Source organism: Marmota flaviventris, chromosome 6, assembly GCF_047511675.1.
Source record: "Marmota flaviventris isolate mMarFla1 chromosome 6, mMarFla1.hap1, whole genome shotgun sequence".
Lineage (NCBI taxonomy): Eukaryota > Metazoa > Chordata > Mammalia > Rodentia > Sciuridae > Marmota > Marmota flaviventris.
In genome coordinates, this window is record NC_092503.1 from 144,535,165 (window position 1) to 144,547,460 (window position 12,296).

Consider the following 12,296-nt stretch of genomic DNA (forward strand, 5'->3'; position numbering starts at 1 on the left):
CTATTTTCCTCAAATGACTTCCAAAACCCATTTAAAGTCTGCTGCTACTTATACAAGGACAAGATTAAAATGAGAGCATCCTTAAAGTGTTAATTTGTTAGGCTGTGTCATGATGGTTAGTGCTGGTAATTATTTAAACGATACTGGTTAATTTGTTTTATTGTTCCACATACTTTGATTTATTTGCTATTTATTGGTTCACTTATATAATGAGGAAGGTTAGATTAATAGATTTTCAGATGTGAATTCATTTCCCCTCATGTTTATGAGCTACATTTGTAGATGGGGTTTAAATAAGTACACCACCAGGAATCAAGATTACAGTATATTTTCAGAGTAATAAAGGATTCAAATATGTTCCAGAAATAAATAAGATATGCAGATTGGCAGAGAAAACTGTCTACGAGGGGCAGAAGTCACAGTCAAATTCTGCCACACAGTAAATACACAGTATTTCATTTCTTCTTTCTGGCTCATCCCAAAATGAAAATAATCAAGGGTCACAAATAATCATGGAAAACAACTCACAGAGAAAGGCTTCCTGGATTTCAGTGCATCTGAGAAAGGAGCTTTAAGGGATTCACTCAATTGCCTTTCGGGATCTAGCTGCTGCTCCTACCAGTTACCAAGTTCAAGGCGAGTGAGGGTAACAAAGAGGGTGCTGGAGTTTGTGGGGAAAACTCTTTGCAAACCCAGCATCATGCTCTTCTTATATTTAAAAAAAAAAATAGCAAGAAGTTGCTCTCTGAAATGGGATAAAGGAACTCTTTCCAAGAACAAGGGTATCACTGAGGACACCAGAAGGATCCATCCTTCAAGTGGCACCTTGGTGCCTTAAAAGAATGGATGGACTGATCACATGGAGAAACAGCCGAAGTCTCTCTTTACTGACCAGAGACCAAAAGAGGGATGAGGTCGCTGTCTGCGATGGCCTGAGCTAGCGATCTAGTTTTTAATCAATCCAAATATGCCAACCAGTCAGTAAGTTTTGCATAAGGGAAACATGCTGGTCACTGCAACAAGTTTAAAGAACAGGAAGGTTAAATAAAGTGCTACCCTTTCCAGCTCTTAATGTCAATTGTGCACTGAATTTTGCCCTTCTCCCTATTCATTTATGTAAGTCGCAACCCCCAAGATCTCATCTGCATTTAGAGAGTCTTTAAAGAGGTAACTACTGTGAAACAAGGTCTTTAGAGTGGGACCTAATCGAATAGGACTAGTGTCCTTATGATTTAAAAAAAAAAAAAGATTAGGTCTCCATCAGAGTCCTGCTACCAAAGTGGGGACTTACAGCTCCCTGGTCCCAGCAACACTCCAGTGGTGCACTGTCTTAAATTAACTACCACAAGACTGCCTTTTTCTAACTTTTAAACTAGTGGAAACCCTCATTTATCCTATTTGAATGTTGCTCACTTTTACTGCGATGGGACCCTGAATGGAGACAAAGGGGTGAGATACAGCCCGCAAGCAAACTGTGTGTGATGCAAAGCTTGCTGTTCTGTACCTCACCTGTCACCTGGGTGCCATGAGCAGCTCTGAGAAATCCAAACGATTGATGTGCTTAGGACCTGAAATTCCTAGGCCTGCCTCATTCTGTTTTATTTCGAACTTCTCCCATAAATAAATATTTAATAAGAAAATGGACCGATATGTGAAAATCGGGGTGTTAAGTGATCATCGAAATCTGGGTTTGCCCTTAGGGATATTCACAAATGAAAACTATTTACACACTTGGAACTAATGTTGGTCCTCCAACTCCATCATGGTTGGGAAGGCTGGGGAAGAAAGAGTGGATGGGTGAGTTCAGCCTTGTACTAAGGACCAGCAACCTTAGGAGTCAGTGCTTGGCGGTTGTTAGAAGCACAGATACACAGGCAGCAAGCCTCCGCCACAGGCTCATCATGGACTGTACATGAAACAATCTCCTTTACTATCAATCTCCTGTCTACTTGTTCATCAGTAAAACAGGGATAAAAATAAGACTTTAGGGGGGCTGGGATTGTGGCTCAGTGGTAAAGCACTCACCTAGCATGTGTGAGGCCCTGGGTTCAATCCTCAGCACCACCTAAAGATAAATAAATAAATAAATGTATTGTGTCCATTAAAAAAATTAATAATAAGACTTTAGGATGTTCACTTCCAGCCATGACAAAGGAGTAGGAACTGGATTTACCCTCTTGTCCTCAACGATGGACAAAATAAATGAAATAACAGCTCTGGAATATCAGGCAACAGGAAACACAGCAGAGTGATCCTGAGTGAAGAGAAACAATCTGTGATTGTCCCCGGAGAAGATCCCGGGACCATAACACAAGGAAGAGAAATCCAGGAGAAGCCCAGTGGTCTCCAGGAGTTGAGAGCTGGGAGTGGAGAGGCCAACAAGTTTAACATTCACAGGGCAGAGAGCTGCACACAGCAAGAGAGGTCTTAGGTTCTACTGAGGATCCACTTTAAAACTTGAGCTAAGTGCTGATCTGTAAATGCCTATAAGGAAACTGCCAGGGGTCAGGGGAAACAATCACCCAAAAGAAGCAGGAAAAACAATCTTTGGAGCTCATAGAATTCCTAGAACAGTCTGAGTTTCCACCTGACAGAAGAAACCTCTTGGTACATAGAGTACCAGGTAACAGAAGGGAATTGCCTCAGGCCAGCCCCACACTCAAGGCTGCTGATGCTGCCGACAGAGTTCAAAAGCAATTCTCAAAAGAATCAAACTGGTTCCAAGTATCTTAATTAAATCCCAGCACAAAGCTTAAGAATATATACAAGACTATCCCACATCCAACCAGGTAGAACTCACAATGCCAAGGATACGATGAAAAATTCCTGGGCATATAGGGCAGCAGGAAACTATGACTCCTGAAATGGGGGAAAGCAATCAAAAGGACCCAAAAGTGGTACACAGGATAAAATTACTAGAAAAAAAAGATGGAAAAACAGTTGTTGAAACTACTCATCTAAACTTTCAAGAAGGTAAAGAAAAACATATATGCCAAAGAAAAATATTCAAAATATTTAGAAGTCCCAAATCAAACTTACAGAAAGGACAAAACAATATTTGAAATAAAAACGTACTGAATTGAGATTTTTGTAAATGCCTCATAATGGTATTGTAAGGACTAAGATAATAAATGTAAAGTACTTAGCACTTTTAAAAACTTTTTGTTTAAAGTTGCTTTTTAAGCAATTTATAAAAACTCCACATATTAGTCAGGCATGATGGGATGGCACATTGCCTACAAACCCAGTGACTCAGGAGGCTGAGACAGGAGGATCACAAGTTCAAGGCCAGCCTCAGCAACTTAGCAAGACCCTGTCCTGAAAAGTAAAAAGACTGGGGATGTCACCCAGTTAAAGCATCTCTGGGTTTAATCCCCAGTAAAAAAAAAAAAAAAAAAAACTGCACATATTTATGAGACACCATGTGAAGTTTTAATACATATATACATTGTGAAATGTTAAAATCAGGGTAAATATATCTATCTCTTCAAATATTTATCATTTCTCTACAGTGGAAACATTCCAAATCTTTTCCTACAGCTTTTTGAAATACACAGTACCTTCATTCTTGATTACCCACTTAAATTATAATTGGTAACCACTGATGTTAATGATGTCTTAAATACAGATCGGCGTAATAATCGCAATCACGGTTAACTTTTATTTAGCACCTACTTATGTTCCACGCTGTGCTGAGAACTTCAATTTAAATATCTCTAAAAGATACTGTAAATAGCAATAGATATGAGTTTTTTTTTTCCCTTCTGTTATTAGTAAGAATTGGTTTCCAAGTTCAACGTGAACCTCTGGTTTCTCTCTCACCTCTATCACGTTTTACATTTTACTTTTGTCCTTCTGATTTATGACCTTCACCTTAGCAAAACCCTTTTTTTTTTTTCTGTATTTTTTTCGTTCTATTGGCATTTCTTTTTCTCGCCTTTCAGCAACACACTACGCAGAGGTTTTGCGGGAAGAGAGAAGGAATATTCCTTTTAGTAGAATGGGGTATTTGAGGTGGACGCAAAGGATCATTCTAGAAAATTAAGTAGGCAAAACCAGACCAGAGACTGAGAAATAACCAGAAAACGCTGTTTACATAAAGAAGATGAAGCAGGGTGAACACTTACGGCTATTAATGAAGACAATGGCTTCAGAAGTCATTCAACCAGGAACAGAAACAATTCAGGCAGCCGAGGGACACGTTTTAGAGTATGGGGGGCATATGTTCATCATTAAATATAAGTTGATATCAAATATGAAAGAATCGTAAAATATACATCTGAGAACCTAGGACATCGACAAAGATTCGGGATAGAGAAGAAAGGGGGAAGACGAAAGGAGTTGGCCACCAGGAAAACACAGGGCTGTGTCAAACTCTCCAGTGACGGAGACGTCTCCCTGTCTCCAAGTCCTACATCTCATCCTGCTCCTGAACTTCTGCCTGTCCCCGCCCTAGACTGCCCAATCAGCCACATCAAAAAGGCCAGCGGTGGGCAGAAGAGAATCCGGCACAGGACAGAACACAGTGGACCCCAAACCAGCAGATGTGCACACCCATCCACCCAGGACAGACAGCTAACATTTGTTCCCCGTTTGTTATCAAGGCTGGAAAGCAAGAGGGCCCCGAGCGCTCAAAGGGACTGGGGGTGAGCAGGGAGACGGACACACGCTAAAACGCCCGGCTGAGGGGTTTCTACAGCGAGTAAGGAAGCAGCTCCATACTTAGAACATGGAAGTTCCAGGCACCCTTCTAACCTCTGGAGCACGTCAACTGCTTCGTCCCCTAACCAGCCCTTTTTGTTTTAAAGAGGGACCTACCTGCATGGAGCTGGGGATGTGGCTCAGTGGTAGAACACTTGCCTGGCATGTGTGAGGCCCTGACTTCAAGCTCCAGTTACTACAGATTTAAAAACAAAGAAAAAGAAAAAAGAAGAGAAACTGCTAAAGAGAAAGGTGGCATCCCTTGGCCCAGCAGTGAATTGGCAGGAACACCATCTGTCCCTTAGAGTCCGGCCTCTTCATCATGATGCCCGATGCCTCTCAGAGCTGGAGGCCTTCCTCTTATTTTTTAAAATTTGAACCAGGGACTGAACCCTGGGCCACTTAACCACTGAGCCACATCTCCAGCCCCCTTTGTTTTTTGTGGTGATGCTGGGGATTGAACCCAGGGCCTTGTGCATTCGAGGCAAGCACTCTACCAACTGAGCTATATCCCCAGCCCCTTATTTTTTATTTTGAGACAGGGTCTTGCTGAATTGCTTAGGGCCTCACTAAGTGCTGAGGCTGGCTTTGAACTTGCCATCCTCTTGCCTCAGCCTCCCGAGTTGGTGGGATTATAAGCATGCACCACCACTCCTGGTGCTTTTTCTTCTTTTTGCTTTGTTTCTAGGCCTCACATGGGTGACTTCTTCATAAGGATATTCCACTCCAAAAAGAATGCATTCATCAAGGGAAATGTGAACAAGATCAAGACATTATCAGGAACATTGGTCTTATTCAGGAAGAAAAACAAACATCTAAGTAAACTGAGCAAAATAGTTACTGGGACATTGAGGATGAGTGCAAACTAGAGATTAAGTTCTCTATAATATTGTCCTTGCACTTCATGCTTAAATTTTGTCATAAGGTAGCATTATAGCGAGGGCCTACAGATACTTTCAGAAATTCCCTCTCATTTTTATAGCAATTTCCTCAGAACAGGATAGAACCCAATTTCTTTGTGAAAGAATCTTGGAATCGTGAATATATAAACCATGATCATGTTATATTTAATTGGGGACAGTGGACACGGGGAAGAACCTAAGAAAGCAGAAAAAGGTGGATTAAGAGGTTGTTTATTTCTTCCAATGATTGACTCTTCTCTAGATAGTTTCAGAAAAATTGGGTCCGGTTATATTTACCCCAAGCATTTTCTGAGCCAAATTCTAACCTTGTACTACACTAATAAATTAGCAACTCCTTCTGACTGTGCTGGTGCAGACAGCCATGAGCATGACAGATTTGTGATGGTACCAGGATCACAGAAGCTGTGGGAGAGGGTCTGTCTTCAAGGGCAAGTTCGTAGTCAAGTGTGGAAAGTACTAGGGACAACTCTTCTGGTCTGCTGCACATGTCCTCAGAAGAAAAATCACATTTGTATGATAATCGTGTAAGACAGTCAACTGAGGAGCGTCAAATATGAAAGGGCAGTTCCATGAGTTTACAGAATCCAACAATGAACCCATTTAGTACCTTGCTGAGGCAAGTGTAAACCAGTGATGTTCAGACGGTTCTCTGAGGCAGGCACAGTAGCTCACGCCTGTAATTCCAGCTACTCAGAGACTCAGGCAGGAGGATCACAAGTTCAAGAACAGCTTGGGCAATTTAGCAAGACTGTCTCAAAATAAGTGCTGAGGATGTAACTAAGTGGTTGAGTTCTTGCTTACCATGTGTGAGGCCCTGGCTAGAATCCCCAGTGTGGGGGAGACAGGGGGGAGACATATCCTACCCCAATGCAGGATATTTAGATTCCCTAAGGCATCAAAAGAAAAAATAAAAGCCACACACAGAAACGAGTATTTTACATAATTCTAGCTCTGTGGTGATATTAATAACACTCATATAGCACTTCTATTCTGCACGTTTATTATCTACCTCCCCTCATTTAATTCTTACAACAAATGAGTTCATTAGCGTTATCATCATCATCATCATCATCATTATCCAGGTTTAATATGTGGGAAACTGAGGCACAGATGAATTAATTAGCTCAAGTATACATAACTAATGAGCGTAGAGCTGAGATTCAGACTTGGGCCTTCTGCTAACTGGGAACTGAGGCTCTGCCCTGCTCTGCCTCCCATCTCCTCAAGGTCCATCAAGCCCAGAGCATAGGCCATCTCCCTAGTTTGCAGGAAGATCAGATTCTAGCAGAATCTCTAAAACATCTGGCACCTTCATTCTGAAACTCAGATGAAAGAATTTGTCAACACTTGTCTTGCTCCTGCCATGGATGACCAGGTCTCCAGTCCCAGGTCTGCAACGTAACAGCTATATGACCAAAGTCAAGTCACTTCATCTCTACATCCCTCAGTTTCTCAATTTATAAAATAAAGAAAACAACATTGTGCCTATCTCATAAATTTCTTTTAAAGATCATATAAGTGGATACCTTTATAGCCAGCCATTTGAACCCTTCCAGCAACCATATGGTGAATGTCCTGTTAGCTTTTGATGTTCCTGGGTAGAGTCCCCTGCCTTATGCATCTCTGTGTGTACAGCTGAACACACAATGAATGTCAGTAAATATTGGTGAGATCAATCAATAAACAAGCAAGGATTTCTGAAGAAAGAGACACCAGCTAGGTCTGCTATGAGGAATGAAATTTGGAAATGTGTCTTAGGTGCAAGAATTAGATCTAAACACTGGAGCAGGAAGACCCAAGGTAGACTACAGAGATTGTAAGGAAACAAAACAAAGTCTTGTAGCTGGAAATTAATGGGAAATAACTAGGAAAATTAGGGCAAGGACAAAACATGGAAGCCCAGAGCAGAAAGGGCTTCCCAGATGCGCATGACTCCCAAGTCTGTGTCTGCTCTTTATTGTGCTTCAAACTATTTGTGTATTTATTATTTCATACAATAAACTTCTTTCTCATAGGTCATATAAATAATTTATAATACTGTTGTATAATAGTATATAAATGCTTTATTATATATTGCATGCAATGCTTTACTATTAGATAATGTTTGATTATTTTCTAACAGTCTTTCCAACTTAAATTGGCACTGGAGTCTAAGAAAGGAATTCATAAGTCAGGTCTATGTTTTACAGAGAAGAAAACCAATCAGTAAAGATCAACACTTTGGCTTATTTGCACGTCGTCTTCATTTTCAATCCATCTTATATCGTGATATGTGCAACGTGGCCCTGGACTGAGTTACTCGATCAGGTTATTTCCTCGTTCCCCTTGTCACTGTTGATGTTACCGGGGATTGAGCCCAGGGTCACTCTACCACTGAGCCATATTTCAGCCCTTTTTATTATTTTTATCTTGAGACAGGGTCTGACTAAGTCACCCAGGCTGGTCTGGAGCTTGCAATCCTCCTTCCTCAGCCTCCCGAGTAGCTGGGATTGCGGGCATACACCCCCACGCCTGGCTGCAGCAAGCTATTTTCGATGAGTATTTGATGCATGACAAAATTTCAGTTAAGAATATATCAACCTCTCCTGCTCATCCCGCGAGACGGCACCTCAGCCCACGAGACTGAACCTTGTCCAGGCAAGGCACAGACCTCAACCTCCCTGGAGGGTGGGCAAAGGCCCGGTGGAAGACAGGTGGACTGGTTAGCGGCCCTCGGCCCTCGGGCAGTTGGTGTGAGGAACAGCAGAGAAATATACCACTAGGCCATAGGAAGTGCCACCACCCTGTGGGAGCTCTGGTGGCCCTTTGTAGAAGGCCTGTACATATGATGTGCAAAGCTGCTCTCAACTCATCCCAGACCTGTTCAGACTTCTGCTGCATCTGGACACTTAATGTCAAGAGGTTGCCCACCCATGATGGAGTTAGAAAATAACACCCTGTAAATGCCCATTTGTTTTAAAAATCAGAAATGTCTTCTGGAAGTGACTTTGAATGGAGTGGTTAGACCCCCCTCTAGGAACCACACTTGTCCAGGTTGGTCAGTGGCTTAGAGGACATAGAGAAGCCTGACCTCTAGAAGAAGGAGGTCGTGTGCCACACTGGTTATACGTAAAAGATATTTTTCATATTATAAGCACTGTTTTGTGTGTGCAGTTTATTTCTCATTTCGGTCTATATAGTTGACAGCGCTGAGTACCTTTTTTGAAATATCTACACTTTCTAGATGTTCTGAAGTGCCTGATACGTGTTAAAAGTAGAAGTGGTAAAATATGACAGATTTTGTAAATTTCTTTTTGTTAAAATGGCTAGGGAATGTTTGGGGGAGCCATAGCCAAACCAGCTGTTGAGTAGCACACACTGCGTTCTGGTTCTCGCCAGCGCCATGCCAGCGTGCTTACCATGAGGCAAGAGTAACCACTGTTTCTATGTCTATGGGTTTTATTTGACTTTGCTTTGTACAGTGTATGTAAAGTCCTAACCCTTATCTAGATGTAAAGAGGTTGTCACTCGATGACAAAAGTAGAATTAGTAACCAAATTCTGTATGTTTTGTGTTAAAATTCCTAGGAAGGATTGTCTTCTGAAAATTTGAGCATTGTAGCCCCCTGGGTGGGTGAAGGGCCAGAAAGCTCATATTTTGAAGACATTTTCAAATTAGAACTATTATTACAGGTATGCAGTTTCTTCAAGATTTCTGTGTACATACTGGACAAATTGAGTCCTTACTTGAAACATCTAGTCTGTCTAGATGTTTAGAAGTGCCAGATGTGTATTAAATGTAGACATAGTGAAATATCACTTTGTAAATATCTTTTTTGCTAAAATTCATATGAAATATTGTCTTGGGGGAATGGAACTGTCAAGGCACCTCTGTGAACAGTGTAGTACTATCTGTACTTGTTCAATAATGGGGAGGAGGTGGGAGGGAAGCAATTGCAAAAAGTAACATGTTGGTGTGTTCATACTTGGACATTTTCAGATATCTGTTTTCTGTATGTTTTGTACATTTTGTTTTGCTGCGTATATAGTATATATAATGGACAGGTGAGTCCCAATTTTGCAAAATCTAGTCTCTAGATGTTAAAGAGGTTGCCAGTATATGACCAAATAGTTAGTAAAATTAGCACATTTTGTAAAAACAAAAAAAAAGAAGAGATATCAATAAAGGGATTTTCATGTGCTATAGGTCAGAAGCCCACCAAAGTCTCTTTTTAGGAACATAGATGGAAATTGAGTGCTCTAACTCTGTGGATGTCTCGCTCTCCTTCCTCCTTCTTCCCTCCCTCTCTCACTCATACATACATACACAATGAGAAAAAGGGGGTCATTGATTGACTGGAATCAGTCCCGGCCAGTGCTAAGCAAGCTTCCCAAGAGACGGCAAATGCTGACTCTGGCCAAACCCCCTCAGCTTTATTAACAGGATGATAAATTGCAATTAGTTACTTTCACCTTCTTTTGCATTGACCTTGTCGATAGGTAGGATGAGGGCAGTTGTGAAGCGGAACAATTCGGGAGCCTTTCACACTATGGCACTTTGGGAAGGAGGCTTTCAGAGACTTTTAACCCCAAAGATCACTCAGAAATAAATTTGTGTCCATTTCACAGATGGACAGTCTTCACCTGGTCCTTCACTCTGGCAGCAACAAAAGGATCCAGTCATCCTGAGGTCTAGTCACATGCATCTTGACAAACAAACACAGGTCATCCCTGAGTCACAAGGGATTAGCAAATCAATATTCCTTTTTTTCTCGCTGAGTCGCTGGACTGCCACCTTGGAAGCATTTGTACCTTCTCCACACTGCATGCTAGTTACTATGGAGTATGTCCACTCTGCCATACATGTAATAAAGAATCCATTTCCAATCAATATTCTATTGAATTTTTTTTGTTTTATGAAAGGTGACTGGCGGGCACCATACTAGTAACCCTCTCTAGGATCTGACATCCTGCCACACTACTGCCACATTTCAGTGATTTAGAATGGCCTGTCACCAAGGCTGCTCTTCAAGATCTGCAAACTGGGCACCGTTTCCCTCTACCATAGACTTACCAGGCCTGGTCACTTCTAACTATCATTTTCCCCATCAGGTTGGCATGAGAATCATGAGCAAAGCAGAAAGTGGTACAGTCTGTTATTTTGCTTTTATTACCTTCTGCCTGTATAGAGGGGTCCCCTGTGTCCCTTTCCAAATCTAAGTTCAACATGTTGGGCACAGAACTCAAATTCAGCAACACGCAGTTATGGAATAAACAAGGAAATGAATCACAAAAGCTTGGATGAAGTCAAAGCTGTAGAGCCAAGTCACCCACAGAGTGCCCACATTTATAGGCATTGTAGATGCTGCTGCTGATTTTATTTAAAGCTGGGGAATGCTGGACTCAGGCTGCAACAGGGAAGGGCCATTTGAAGGCAAATGCATGTTTTGCAGCTTAAGCTGGTGCTATTGATAAGCCTGGGAGCCTTGTGCAGAAGCACACACTTCCCAACCAGTCCCTAACGAGATGGGAGTGACACTTGCAAGAATTTTATGGCAGCCCCGGTTTATGAGCATGGCAGCAGACCTCGAGAACCCCAGGGTGCAGAGTTGGGCTGATGAAGAAAGAAAAGGCAGCCTGGGAGGAAGCATTTTCTCCCCTCCCTCATGGGATGCTCCTTTGCATTTCCTCTGCACACAAGCCCTTCTACTCTGCATCATACTTTCAGGACATCGACAAGCCTCTTTTCCTGACCAATGAAATGCCCCAGAGAGCCAAGCAATCTGCACTGTCACAATATGGCATCTGCCACATGAAAACACCAGGTCATCACGGGCTCCTCCTCATTCTGTCACTTCATTGGCAGAAGTGTCATTAACTGTTGCGGTGACAATTATTCGAAGACCAAGTAAACTGTGGAAATTTGTAAACTCTTGCACGGCTAAATTAAATGCTATTTTAACTAACAGTTAATAGTGTTTACTGCTGTGTAATAGTAATTTTCATTTTTTACTGTATCTAATGACATTCTGATGACTGGAATTCTCTGTAGGGATACCAAATCATTACATTAAGGATGAGTGATTTTAGTATGCAGTGACTGATCAGTACAATAATATGTAGACTAATGCTTAAGCTGGTAAATTAAATCATTTGCACCACAGTGTTTGTCAACTAGAATAGGGATTCCATTATGCTGTTAAATTATAATGTAGAGCCTGCTTAAAGTAAAATAACAAATGAGCATCTTAAATCGGTGACACATGGGTAGGAAATTTTCTTAAGAGTTATGGAAAAGACGGAAGCACTCCTAATCTGCCAGAGCAGATCATCTAGAAGAATCCTGTGGACATCTAGAGTGAGAGGCTCTGCTCACTGGAGAGAAAACAGGGAGGTGAGATCCAGGAAGGTTTGGGTAATTGTTCATAGTGAAGAACTTTTTTTGTTTTGTTTTGTTTTTTGTTAGTATGTGAGAGTTAATGCAAAAAAAAACAGTGGAAAGGAGAAACAAACAGCTCCCTTCCCACATGTTTATTGGCTATTCCTGGGAAACATGATCAGAACATAAGAGCACCCAGGTGAAATCCCTGCGTTCAGACTCTAACTTGGGACTCCACTCCCTGGCTTCAAAGCCACCAAGGTTTGCCGAGCTCTCAGATAGACTGGACTGCACTTTACAAACAGGAAACCCTTT

General features: G+C 41.6%; 1 non-coding gene across 1 annotated transcript; it reads right to left on the bottom strand.

Annotated features, from left to right (window-relative positions):
* Window positions 1-5,143: 5,143 nt before the first annotated feature.
* Window positions 5,144-5,216, bottom strand: Trnal-caa (transfer RNA leucine (anticodon CAA)). Its single transcript has one exon. It is a non-coding gene; the product is annotated as a tRNA-Ser (tRNA).
* Window positions 5,217-12,296: the final 7,080 nt, after the last annotated feature.